General features: G+C 34.6%; 1 protein-coding gene across 1 annotated transcript in view; it reads left to right on the top strand.

The window, feature by feature from the left end:
* Positions 1-11,726, top strand: part of LOC143541428 (uncharacterized) — an 83,457-nt gene that overhangs the window by 11,627 nt on the left and 60,104 nt on the right. The window lies entirely within an intron of this gene.

Consider the following 11,726-nt stretch of genomic DNA (forward strand, 5'->3'; position numbering starts at 1 on the left):
GTGTTAGCCAATAAGTAATATGGCCATAGTCACAGATATGATCGAGTGACAAGTACCTTTCGGTAATTTGTAAGCAGGCGTATGTAAAATCATCTTAATGCTGTAACTATAAAAATGTGTCTTTTACAAATAAATGTATTCACTAGTATTTCCTCCTGATCAAATATTTTTAAATATGTTTCGGTTGACTTCTTTAAGATATAAGAATGATGCATGCGGGCCTTTCAGCTTAAATAAGTGGCTTGTTACCAGAATAAAGAAATATGTTTTGTAAATTAGGGTTTAACCCTATAAAACTCATGTTTATATAAATATGGTTTTATCCCCGGTATATGAAATAATAATCAAGGTGTTTTTACATTCTGTTGATTTTCCTAACTACGGTCCTAATGAATTTTCCGTTGCCAAATATTTTAATAAATACCGATACCATCGCTCGCGTTCACGGCTTCCCTTCCGGGGTATAGGGCCGGGGGCTATGACAGTTGAAGTGATATCAGAGCCACTGGTATAAGCAAAATAGATATTTTGATAATACCTAGTCTTAAACATAGGAGTTAGGAAATAAATGTATGAACCTCTGTGTTAACCATATGGATAAGATTCTAACCACACATGACTATAAATATATGATTGACTTAGTAGAAGTCTTTCAAAACTTATCATTCACTAGGGATGAGCGTTTTCGGTACGGGTACCGATTGGTACCGGTACCGGTACCGAATCGGTACCAAGTTTTGAGTTTTCAGTATCGGTACAGTACCGGTACGGTTCGGTACGGTACCGGTATTTCCTGAATTTTTCATAAAATACCGGTACTGAACCGATACCGGTACCGAACCGAACATTTCGGTACCGATACCAGTACCAACAATTTCCGAATTTCGGGATCGGTACCGGTACCATCCCAATCTCTTCCCTATCCTTCACCAACATGGATATGGATATAGTAAATCCAGTAAGTGAAGGAAACACAAATGAACTCATGGTGTTCCAAGCTAAAGCAACACCAAAACCAACAAAACCTAGAAAAAGAAGATACTTAGACTGACAAAGCGGAATGAGAAGGAAAAGAAAAAAGAAAGTTGTTATCACAGCACCACAACAAGAACAAGAACCAGAATAAGAACCACGACCCCCCAGCCATAAGAAGCTGCATAAACACCAATATGGGATAAGCTAAATAGATGCTTGGCGGAATGTGAAAATTTCCAACCAATAGTTAATGATATCAATGTAGGGACATCTATCAATCCTCCATGTGAACAGTTAAACCCATCACAACTGGAAGAACGGCGGAAAAATGATTGGCAATTTCACACTATGACCAGCAACCCCTACGCGCCATTCTAGGCCGAAGCCTCCAACTATCCAAACATGACTCCAGAAATTATTGCACAGCTACGTCAGTATGGAGCCGAATTGGCTGACAACTGACATAGGAACATTGGGGAAACCCTTACTTGGAAATACTATGACTGAGAAACCTATATTTGAAAACCCGCTAACATATAAAATATTATATATGTTCATTATCGTACCTTCTTTCTTGTAAAATAAATATGTAGTATATATTAGATGTAAAGCATAATGACGCATATAAATATGAATAGATGAAATGCCGCAATGATCGACGATTTTGACATATTCTGTGCTTATGTGTTATTGATATTTTGTCTACTTTATCATTTAATTGTGATATTTATATTACTTTCCTTATAATTCAGATGTCGAATGAAGATGAATCTAACTAGTCAAATCATCATAATTTGGAAAATCCTAATCATGAAATATTCCAATCATGAAAACTCTCTAAAGAAAGAATATAATAGCTCGGAGAATTATTGAAGCAAGTCCCCTGATTGCTGAAGCAATGAGGAGACTGGTAACTGTAACTAGGGATAAGACCAAGAGTAATAAACGAAAGCCTAACACTGAGGCCAATAACTGCGTGAATGGAGAAAGTAGTAATAAAACTCCATTACCCAAAAAGCCAAAGACAAAAGCTAAAGGCTGTACTTACAAAGACTTCTTGGCCTGCAGACCAACTGAATTTGCTGGCAATGAAGGAGGCATTTCAGCATTGCGATGGTTGGAAAAGACAGAAGCTGTTATAAGAATCAGTAAATGTGTTGAAGAAGATAAGATACTGCATGCTTCTAACCTCTTCAGCAATGAAGCATTAGAATGGTGGAACACAGTTCTTTAGGCGGAAGGAAGTGATATAGTTTACACTATGACTTGGAAAGAGTTTAAAGAAATATAAGAAAGAAAATTTTGTCAATCCCATGAAAGGGAAAAGATTGCTACGATGTTCTTAAACCAAAAGATAGTGAGTGTGAATTGTCATGAGTTTGAGATAAAATTCTTCGAATATGAAAGAATGGTACCACTTTGGCTTTGCCAAAATCAGTACTAATTTCTCGTTATATTTGGGGATTAGTAAGTGAAATCCGCGATCTGGTAAAGTAGGCTAGACCCCAGACTCTTGAACATTTAAGCTAGCTAATACCATAACAGAAGGATTAATACGAACACAGGAACATAATAAAATGATGGAGCTAGCCCAGAAAATTACCCAAGAACTTCGTTCGAATAACAGAAAGAAAGGATCCGGTCAATCCTATGCTCAGCCTTTTTGTAAAATCTGTAGAAAAATGCATTTAAGGAAATGCGTTTTTAAGAAAACTAAGTACTGCAACTTGTCACACCCAACCTAACGACGGAACATGTCGAGGCGGGACAATGTTTGTATCATAGCTGAAAGACACAAGAGTTTCACAAATCAAAAATCATCCAAAAAAACTATTACATTAGCTAATAGTAATACATATAAATTGTTCTTTATTTTATTAAGCCTAAGGTATAACTAATGTCTTGCATCTTCAATAATCCCATGTATATGCAATATGCGTAAAAATAGATATATTTTGTCAACAATAATGTTGAGTAAGTTATTACATGTTTTGAGATATATATAATGATAAAAATGGCAATTCTTTGCGATAAGGTATTACATCAATTAGCAAAACATTTAATATAAGTGTCTTTTCAACATGCCACTAAATTTGGACGACATATGATCATACTCTGAGGATAAGAATGAGGATGAGATGCCAACCAACCGTAAAAACTGTAAACACATAGTCATATAACATTTAGCAACTATTCAAGTAATATCACAATATGCAAATAGTGGAATTGTATTTGAGTATATACTTGTATAGTAAATAATTAATAAATTTGTGTACGCATAAAGTCCCCAAAATGTAAAATAGAAAAAGGGGAGTGTGATTACTCACCTTGATTGGTGAATGAAAAGATCGGGTCTTTGGTTAGCTTGGGCGAGTCCTATTGAGTAATCCATAAATCCAAGAAATTAAGGCTTCTTTAGAATGTGTTGAATAAGTAAAGGTCAAAGAAACATATATGTATTAAAATAATACAACTAGAAGTTGAAAAAGAAGTAAGAAAAGCGAAATCAGGTGATAGCAGTAAGACTAAAACTATCATGCTGTAGTAGATTTGAAGTTGATCTTGTACCCTCTGTAGTCTGAATTGGTGAAAGCAGTAAGATTAAAACTATCATCCTTGGGATACCATAACCCGATGTCAGGATTACCCCTCAGATAGTGCAATATATGCTTCACATCCGCCATGTGAGTCACTCGGGGACTCGACTGATACTTGGCACATAGACAAATAGCAAACAAAATATCAGGATTAGAAGTTGTTAGATACATAAGAGAACTGATCATATCTCGATAAAGGGTTGGATCAACGGTATCCTCCTATTCGTCTAGTGACAAATTGTGACCACGGGAAGAGGTGTTGAGGGGATCTTTCTGGCAGTTATCTTGAATCGGCTCAAGACATCATTCACATATTTTTTCTGATGAATAAAGATTCCGGAATCATACTAGTGAACCTGCAGCCCCAAGAAAAAAAATCATCTCTCCCATCGAACTCATCTCGAACTTCGTCTGCATCGTCTTATAAAAATCCTTACACAATGTATCGTTTGTCGAGCCGAAGATGATATCGTCAACATAGATCTGAACCAAGAGAAGATCTTCACCAAGAGACTTATAAAATAATGTACAATCCACAGTCAGCGTGTTGTACCAAGCTCTCAGGGCTTGGTGTAAACCATAAAGAGCTTTGTTTAAGCGATAAACTTACTCTGGATAGTCAGGGTCTTCAAAACCAGGAGGCTGCTTCACATACACATCTTCGTGTATTTCACCGTTCAGAAAAGCACTGCTTATATCCATATGATACACCTTGAAGTTTTTGAAAGCAGCATAGGCAAGAAATATGCGTATTGCCTCCAGTCATGCTACCGGAGCATACACTTTAGTATAGTTAATGCCTTCTTGTTGATTGTAACCAAGAACGACCAATTGTGTCGTATTTTTCACGATTACCCCACGGTCTTCCTTCTTATACTTAAATACCCACTTAGCCGAGATAGCTTTCTTAACTCGAGCAGGTTGGTTTATGAGATCCCAAACACCCAGCCACACGAACTGTTGCAGCTCTTCCTGCATTGCTTCCACCCACGACGGTTCCTTAAGTGCCTTCGAGGCACTTGTTGGTTCTATTTGGGATAAGAAACAAGTGTAATTGGCGATACTCAATATCCTAGTAGCATTCATATCCATATATGCACATAATACATTATCTTCACGTACATTAGCTACTTGACTTCTTGTTCGAACACCATCATTCACATCACCAATTATATTTTCTTGAGGATGATACGCATGAATCCGAATGGACGGATTTTCAGGAACTAATACATTATCATCAAGATTGGTGATGTTTTGTTCAGTCGTTTTTCAATCACACGTTGTTAAGATTCCCCACCATGTATCTCAGGTGCATCTTGAGATTCAAAAAAAGGTGTTGAGGACGAATCTTCAAATCCGGCATCATCAGAAGTCACAAAAACGTCATCAGACGCTTTTGGTTGGTCTTGTACAACATTTTCACCATAATTAGAAGATCTTGGTATTGAAAGCAATTGTTCTTCCATATACGCCCGAACCAAATCTTCATGTTGCACATCAACCGATGGAGGGAATGAATTAAATAATGAGTTGTAATCGAACATCCAGTCTGGTCCTTTGCCAGCAAGTGGTGTGGTATAACTCTAACAATCAATGTCATACCATTCTTCCACACACCCCGAAGAGAAGTTAAATACACGTTTCTTGGGTGAAGCATACCCAAGAAAGTAACCTTCGCGATAGATTTCTCTTCGAATTTACCCGTATCCATTTTCAACATTGTACACGAGCACCCGAAAGGTTCTAGAAACTTGAGGTTCGACTTTCGGTTATTAAGCAACTCATAGCTCATCTTCTTGAGCTTCTTAACCATAAGAACTCCATTTAATGTATAGCAAGCGGTACACAGCCTCGTTCTAAAATTGAACGGAAGCTTAGAATCCGCTAACATTGTTCTTGCCGCATCAATTAACGTTCGATTTTTTTCCTCAGCTACACCATTCTTTTGTGGCACTGTATTCCTGATGAATTCCCCTCTGAATACAGTAAAAATCCAATACATTATTCTTGAACTCTGTGCCATTGTCATTTTGAATTCGTCTCATTTTATGTTTGTAAGAGATTCGATCTTAGTGATTAAGTTCTAAACTAGAATTGGTGTCTGATCTTTAGTACTCATAAGTAACACCCACGAGAATCTTGAGTAGTCGTCGGTAACGACTAGACAATACAAATCTCGTGTAATACTCAGACTATTCACTGGAGTGAACAAATCCATATGAAGTCGTTCCAAAGGAGTATCAATAGAGTTGATCTGCTTCAACGAGTGCGATTTCTTCTTCTGTCTGCCCTTTTTACATGCAACACAGTGATCGGTCAGATTAAAATTCTTCAAAGATACCCCATCCACCAAATCATTAGCCATTAAATGATTCATTTTTCAAGTGTGGATGTGACCCATACGTCTATGCCACAAGATCGTGTCCTTCTCGGTTGCTTTCAAGACGAAACACATTTTAGTCGAAGAAGTTACTTTATTACCCATTTCATGGACATAAATGTCATTCGATCTAGGAGATCGCATAACAAGCATTTCTTCAGGAATTACTTATCCCGGTTGAAAGATAATGCGCTTATTGTCTGTGAATAAAGTGGTAAACTTCTTATCACAAATCTGTGAGACGCTCAACATATTATTATCCAATTTATCACAATAATTTACATGCTCAAATGTAGTACAACCATTTGAGACTTTGCCTTCTTTCGTAATCGATCCTCCCTAATTACCAGCAAACGCCACATATCTCCCTTGAATGTCTTTAACATTAGAAAGAAGGTTAAGGTTGCCAATAATATGCCTAGAACATTCACTATCCAAAATCCATTTATCACCGAAAATAGTTTTGGATGTACTCTGCACAAAAAGGTAATTGCTTAGTTCAAAAAGACAGCCCAGGCCTCAGTCTTGGGCTCCTCTTTAGTTTCTTTTTGAACTACATTAAGTTCAGGTTTCAAATGTGATTGATGAACTTGTGAATAAAAGGTTGATTTGACTTTCATTTGAGATATTCATTCTTAATCACACCTGAATCCGAGTTCTTACAAAGTGGTTTAACACACTCAACCGGTTTGTGAGATACTTTAGAATCATGAACATCAACTCAAACAACTTTTTGAGGATTTACATTATGAAACATAATATGTAAATCATCCACATTGACTTGCATAGGTTGTCTTTTCAAGATGGTTTTAACCCGAGGAACTTGTTCCTTGGTTACACTTTTAGAATTTACCTTAGCCCCACATTTTTTGGCAACATGCCCATGTTCACCACAAATTAAACACATTGTCGTATCGACAAATTTTTGTGGTGGTATAATTGCTATGTGTGTAGCTTCAGGCTGAAAAGACCCAACTTTTGGTGCTAAACTAAAACCAGCCATCTTGTTTGCCTTTCTATTTCTATAAAACTCAGGTTTGGAGCTATTGGAAGCATTTTCCAATCCCGAGGATTTTACAAATTTTATAGGTTTGAACAAGATTGGTTTCTGTTTCTCTTGATATGCATTATTCATTTTAGACTTGATAAAGGCTTTCTCAAGTTCAGTCACAGTGGATGTTTCATCTTGAAACACACTTTCTATCAATTCAGGTTTTACGAAACTTAAAGGGATATCTTATTCATTGAATACTTTATTAACCCCTTTCAGTTTATAAACCCAACATTTTGATAACTTAACATTCTTTATAGGATTGATAAACCTCATCAAATCCTCATCAGAAATCGTAGATTTTTCTAATGGTTTTACTTTATCATGAGAATCTTTTGACCTTTTGAACTTGTTGAACCATTTGAACCATAAATTGCTTCTTCAAACTCATGTGGCTCACAAAGAACATGATTTTCTCGAGAGATATTCTTATTCTTGTGAATCACATGTGGCTTATCAACTTCTTCAATTGAACCATCGCATTCTCTTTCAGTAAAAATAGCTTTATTTTTAGCATGATATATTGAAAATTTTTCGTTGATAATTTTCATAGGTTCAACTTTCTCCTCCAGATTTACGTTGTTCACAGTAACAGTAGGATTAACAACCGATGAAGAATCAGTTTCAACCTTTTTATGAGCTACTGTTTCTGGAACACTAGTATAACCATTGTTAAATGGAGGAGGGATATCAACAAAACCCAAACCCGCTTTTCCATTCTTTTGCTGGTTATTTTTAACCTCAATGATTTTGTTTGAAAGAAATGAAGAATCTCTGAATTTCCAGTTTTATTCTTCAATTCCAAAATCTCATTTTCCAATTTTGTGATGTTGGCTCTGAAGTTTAAGAAATTTCTTGGAATTGATTCTCTCAATTATGATTAACTTAACACCAACTTCTGCTTCCAGCTTCATCAGGTAATTCACTTGTAGAAATCTTGCTACCCACCAGCTGTTCGTAAGATGTCATGAATGCACACATAAACGTAAATTGTTGTTCTGCCTCCTTCGTGTTAACGTTTGGGGGTGGTGAACTTTGAGAACTAGCACCAGTAGAAGAACCCGATCTAGAAGCCATGAAACATACATTAGGACCAGAACTGCCACTTTGAGGAATTTTCTGATTAGCTTGGGTATAGAATGCATTGATTGGAATAGAATTGTTGCTCACGGGAAGTGATCCGCCATACAAAGTAGGATCTTGGTTATCTTTTGACGAACCTTAACACTCATATCATATTAAAATCCGTAGTAGTGAGAGTATCATTTTTGAAGAAACCATTCTCCTTAAGAACTAGCAAGAAGGTGGAATACGATGGAGCTAGTGCATTATTCAATGTATCAATCTTATAACACTCACTTGGCTCCATATCCAAATTGGTCATCTCAGCAATAAAATGACAAAAACGAGTTAACATCTCTTCCACAATCTATCCTTTCAACAGGCTATAGTTTTTGAACTGAAATGTTAGCATCGCTTTCTTGCTCTCTTGAGTATTTCCCATACTTCTCAACTTCAGATGCTGAAATAATGCAGCATTGTTCTTGATACCGCTGACTTGATGGAAGATGTTTTCTGGTAATGCCATAGTTAGAGTAGAATATGCTTTTGTCTCGATTTCTAAAGCTTTATTTTCGTCAACTGAATGATTAAATGCTTTTGAAACAAAATTGGTAATATTATCACCAGCAACTGGAGCTTTATAACCATCATCTAAGCTGCGAACACATTCAGGATGAACAGATCCCAAATGAGCTTGAAACCTGGGTTCCCATTTTGAAAAGTCACTCAATCTCAAAAGCTTCGGGCATTTGATATGAGACCCGATCTCATTATCCATATTTAGCATTTACTGCATCAATGCATTCTAGGAAGCAAGAGCGTAAAAGTTTGCCATTTTGACAGTTGAAGGATGAAATTTGTTAATCTTGAAAGTTAGGGTTGAAATTCTCAAACAATGAAAGTTCAAGGTAATGAATGTGAATACAAATGAATTCACACGAATGAGAATAATTTAAGTAACGAATGAGCCAAACAAAACGAATGAGAATACTTTTGATCAAACGAATGAAAAGTATGAATGAGGTAATGTTCACACGAATGAACCTTAACGAATGATGAAAAAGTTACCGTGCACACGATTGAGCTCAGGAACGACGAATAAGGATGAACGAATGAGGAAGAATAACGAATGTGACTTGTTTGAACGAATGAGTAGTTATAATGGAATGACAGCTGGCACCAAGCAGTTATAACCGTCACATGAATGAACGGTTATAGGTTAACGAATGAGCCAAGAAATTAATGAATGGCCCTTCAAACCTTCAAATATTCATCCCAGATTTCAAAACCAATTCGAACTCAATCCGGACCAAATCTAAAACAAACTTACACAAAACTTAACCAAAATTCCTCAAACCACAATCAGTATACTCGTCCACCTATTCCGAACACAAACACAATATTCCAGACCTTAATCAAATCCAAATATCAGTCCAATTTTGACTCTAAATAGTCAAACCTTCAAATATTTCCCGCTTAAACTCAAACTTACAATTAACAACAAACTAATACATTTAATTTGTCCTAGATGATCAACAAACCATCGCGAACAATTCGAACCTCAAAACAGGTCTAATTAACATCAATCCCATGAGTAATTGATCGATTATCAGTCCGTAATACCTAAATCTCAGATTCAATACAATTACGATCAATTCAACATCAATTTGAAGTTCAATTGAATATGCTAACTTCCAATTCACGAATCAATCAGAACACACGGCTTTGATACCACTTGAGAAGCCATACGGTTCTGATTCGAATACGTTTATGATAAGGATCTAGTTCTTAGATATGATACGTGATTAGATATGAGCAGTTACGTTAAGTGTGTTACGATTGTGTAGTTAGGCAGAGTAACGAGGCACAAAGTGAATAATCAATAAATCTTTTTCTCAATAATATTACAGGGTATATATAGACGAAGAGCCTTATTCGTTAGACATACCTAACGAATGAGCTCTCATTCGTTATCATACATTAATAACATTTGCTAAGTCTAATGAATGAACACATTCGTCATCTCATTCGTCATCAACTTATAACGAATGAGGGATACATTAATGAAAGGACACATTCGTTATTAGCTACTCTAACAAATGTGTCTTATACTTAACGAATGTGCCATACGAATGCAATACAATTACCAAAATATCCCTATACATTATTTCTAATATAATAAGACTTTAAACAAAGACCGAGACGTAAAACCGAGCACTAATAGATTGGTATATAGTATCATTACATTTTAACACACACACACACATATAGTTACTAAATTAACCGAAAAATAAATTGATAGATTTAAAGCATATATTTATAATTTATAAGTTTTTAGAAAATTACTTTACAAAAAAAATGGATCAACTATGTATTAGGCATATATTTATAATTTAATGATTAAAAAAAATTTGTTCATAAAATGAAAGCATATACGAGGGCTTTTTTAATAATAATCTTCAACATTATACATAATATAATATGTTAATGATAACATTTGAAATTATATTATTTTCAATATTAACAAACAAGGTTTGCTGTTGATTTTTGGATTTCACCAAGTATGTTTTAGAATATATTCTAACAACATAGTAATATAATATGTAACCATTTATCTTTATAAAAATGTATAGACGTAATATAAATAGAGTTTAAAGGAAAGTGAATAATTTAATCATGTTATAGATATAATATAAATAAAGTGTAAAAGGAAAGTGAATAATTATTTATCTATGACAAAGTTATTAATTTAGGAGAGAAAAATGTTATGAGATTTAACCACAAAACGACATGTGTTCAGAATTATTTTCTTTTATTAGAATAGACAGATATTGAACATATACTTTAGGGTTTAAAAAATTTTACGATCGTATTTAAATATTGATCCTAACGTATTAAGTTTATCGATCTTATTAAACAAAAGTTGCTAATCCTGTATTGGAGCTCGTAAAGCATAAGATCTTTCATGAGAACATAATCTTGAACATAAGATCGTAAAATCTTGATTTGATCAAATCTTACTTCACTTTGTTGATAAAGCAAAGTTTGTTATTGTAAGTTTGTACAAACATATGGATTAACCGGCCAAAACAATATAAAATTTTTTTATATACCAATACTAGCTTTTGAACCCGTGTATTACACGAGATTTGTCAAATAATAAAAATAAATTAGGTCCGTTATTTAAAAGACATGAACAAAATTAAAGATAAAAAGAAAATAAAATATATAGTACAAATAATAAGAAGTTTAGAATCTCAAATTTACAAATTCAAAAAATCTCTTTATATACAACATTTGTCAATATTGTTTTGACCCAATAGCTATGATAAATGAGATGATAGATTAGAGAATTAGAAGAGAATTATAAGTTATAACCCATTTTTCAAAATTGTTTTGGCTCATTACCCATGAATAGGTTTAAATAAGATGAGAGATTAAGGAATTGAAGAGGAAATTATAACCTATTTATCAAAATGATTTTTGCCCTATAACCTATCGATAGGTAGGATGAATGACAATAGAGATTAGACCAGTAATGAATGTGAGATTGACACATCATCCTTATTATTTTCTTTTATTATTATAGTTAGATTAGATTAGATATATTTCAATTATTTTTCAAAAAAAAGATATATTTCAATACTTAAAATCTTATTCC

Source organism: Bidens hawaiensis, unplaced genomic scaffold (assembly GCF_021521415.1).
Source record: "Bidens hawaiensis isolate Kalapana, Puna unplaced genomic scaffold, B.hawaiensis_p1.1 tig00012594_1, whole genome shotgun sequence".
Lineage (NCBI taxonomy): Eukaryota > Viridiplantae > Streptophyta > Magnoliopsida > Asterales > Asteraceae > Bidens > Bidens hawaiensis.